The sequence below is a fragment of the Cyphomyrmex costatus genome, unplaced genomic scaffold (assembly GCF_001594065.2).
Source record: "Cyphomyrmex costatus isolate MS0001 unplaced genomic scaffold, Ccosl1.0 scaffold30, whole genome shotgun sequence".
Classification (NCBI taxonomy): Eukaryota; Metazoa; Arthropoda; class Insecta; order Hymenoptera; family Formicidae; genus Cyphomyrmex; species Cyphomyrmex costatus.
The window spans coordinates 743,156-745,881 of record NW_017277125.1 but is presented as its reverse complement, the minus strand read 5'-3'; positions in this window follow the sequence as shown (position 1 = coordinate 745,881).

Sequence of the window (2,726 nt, the reverse complement as noted above, 5' to 3'; positions counted from 1 at the left end):
CTCTCTCTCTCTCTCTCTCTCTCTCTCTCTCTCTCTTTCTCTCGCGTATCGTTCGTTGGAGCACAAATAAAATCTCTCTCTTTCTCCCCTCGTTCTATGAGAGAAGAGCTCTCGCTCCGTCTCCCTCCCAACGGCTTTTTCTCCCCCTTCTTAGGTTTCTACATTAGTCTCTCGTTCGTGTCTCCTGATTGTGTGTTTCATTCGAAAATAGAACGTCAGCGCGCGTGCCGCGCACGCATTTTTGCCGCGAAAACCGCGAATTCCCGCTCGCTCGAGCGATCGGGCGCAACGAGCAGCTTGTGAACGCGTCTTGATTCTTAAATTCGCATTTCGCCAGAGTTATGCGACCACCTCGCACATATAGCGAGCTTGCACGCGTGCACTCACGCGCCGGCTGGGCGCGTCTCTCCCTCCTTCTTTCTCTTCATCTCAATCGTCGCGTATTAATCTCGCAGAAATCGCGAGTCTTCACGTAACCCATGCGGACGACTTAAGAGATTTAATGATAATAATGTAACGCTGGGGCCACTAATGCGATCTGAGCGGCTAATTTGGAACTCTTGGGATTACGATGAATCCTTTGTTATTTTTGGGATGATTTGATCTTTATGACACAATCGCTATTAATCTTCCGCCTCAATCTGAGTCTTTTATGTCACGAATAAAATTTCACTCTTAAATTTCTTCAAAATAAAGGAGAGCCAACCAAATCCAGTTCCTTCTTCTAAAATATCATGTAACATTCTATGTAAAACAGAGGTATTGAATAATAATTCTGAATTTTTTCACATTTTTTGAAAGCTTAGTAACAAACTTGGGCTGGAAAGACTCAGAAAGATTCAAATTTTATAAGATAGCTTGGTTATCTTTTTAAGGTTTTAAAAAATCGTCTTAAAAAGTAAATTATAAGTAATTCTCTCGTATAGACAGATTAAAAATTAAATGAGATTCATCGTAATTAGTATGATTGGATTACTAATTATCGAAAAGGGTATACGTTATTTGATATTATGTAACATTAACGGATGTCATGAAGAATATACCTATAAATATAAATAGCGATATATCACGTATGATATCTAATTATATTGTTCATGAATATATACGTAATGTATTCTCCTCCTTTACGTTGTAATCAAATTTATCACAATAGAAAAATTACGTTAAAAATCGAAAAATATTACCCTAAGAACGCACAAGTAATTCGCCGCGAGCGGTTTGTTTAGTTTACAAATTGAGGGTAAAATATTTCTATTTCTTTAACTCTCTGTTGCACTCCATTTGAAATCTGAAATTTCGTCAAATCATCAGTCGTGCAATGAGATAAAACGCGTCACGTAACACAAAGGTGAACGCCTGTCGAGTATAAGCGCGTGGCAGACGCGCGCGACGATATTTTGGCGGGAGAGTCGTAAAAATAGTGCCTCCGCAGTTTCCTTCCTTCAGCTACGGGACTATAATTAGCAGGTATTCCGCGTTTTACGTATGCGGTGGATACACGCGTGTTCGCGCGAGAGCGAAAGCGCGCGCGCGTGATCTCGCGTTGGGGATTAGAAGATCAATCGGCCGCGTGCCGCAACGCGCGAGCGTATCCACCGTGCTTGGACACCGACGTGAAAGCTCAATCGTTATCAGTCAGCATACATGAATCTCGCATTAGACGAGCCAAGTGGACCCGCGCGCGTTTAGTATCTCCTCTTCCTCGAGGTCCCTACCATGCCGACTCTCTGTCACTAGGAATTCGTTATTCGAAGCGAGTGTCTCCCTACGAAATTTTAGACCGCCTTCTCAAAAAGAATCTCGAGGCACTTGAGTATAATTTTCGATTAGCGATGTGTATCTAGTTTCTGCAAAAAGTTACTGGAATTGGAAATTTATTTCTTGTATCACTTTTAAATGCAATACAGAAAAATCTATAATTTCATGACACTTTGATTTACTGAGCAACATTAAAAATAAATAAATCACAAATGAAAGCAAATTTGTGTCTCGTGACTAATTGAAATTGCACACAATAAAGCTTTTTCAGATATAATTGGCGAACACACGCTTGGGATACTTTTAGTCTAACATAAATAATTGCTGTATACAGATTTATTTACTGTAAGCCCAAAGATGAAGATAATAAAATATATTTTTCAACGACAAATATATTAGTTTATTACATCAAAAAATTATTATTATCTTTCTTTTATATACGATGAAATGTCGGAATTTTTTTACGAAAAAAAAATCATTTCGATAGACTGTGTCTTATCCTATTCGAAGGTATTTCTTGGTAATGACGATTATCGATTACATGTCCAATTTCCGATTCGATTTCAATTTGATTTTTATGGCGGTACGCGTGTCGTAGCGACGATGACGATGATCGCGACGACATCAATGATGACGACTGTACGACCCGGCCAACGGCGGCACCGCCAAGACACAGCCGATCGGGCACAACAATGTCCGCGCGGCGCGTGCTCATAAAAATAGCATTTTCGCGGTTTCTCCCTCCTTACGGCTATACTTAGCCCCGGACACCGGTGTCCCTCGGCGTAGTAAACAAATTTCAGGAGGGTCGACCCTCGTGTAACGAGAAGCGCCCGCCGTCCGTATATTCCTCACTCACTCGCTTGTCTATTTTTTCAGCGCATGTTTTAAATATTTTTAGAGATAGCGCGCTGTAAATTTTTGCCGTGTCGGTTCAAGAAAACATTCCACATACAATTATGTCACAA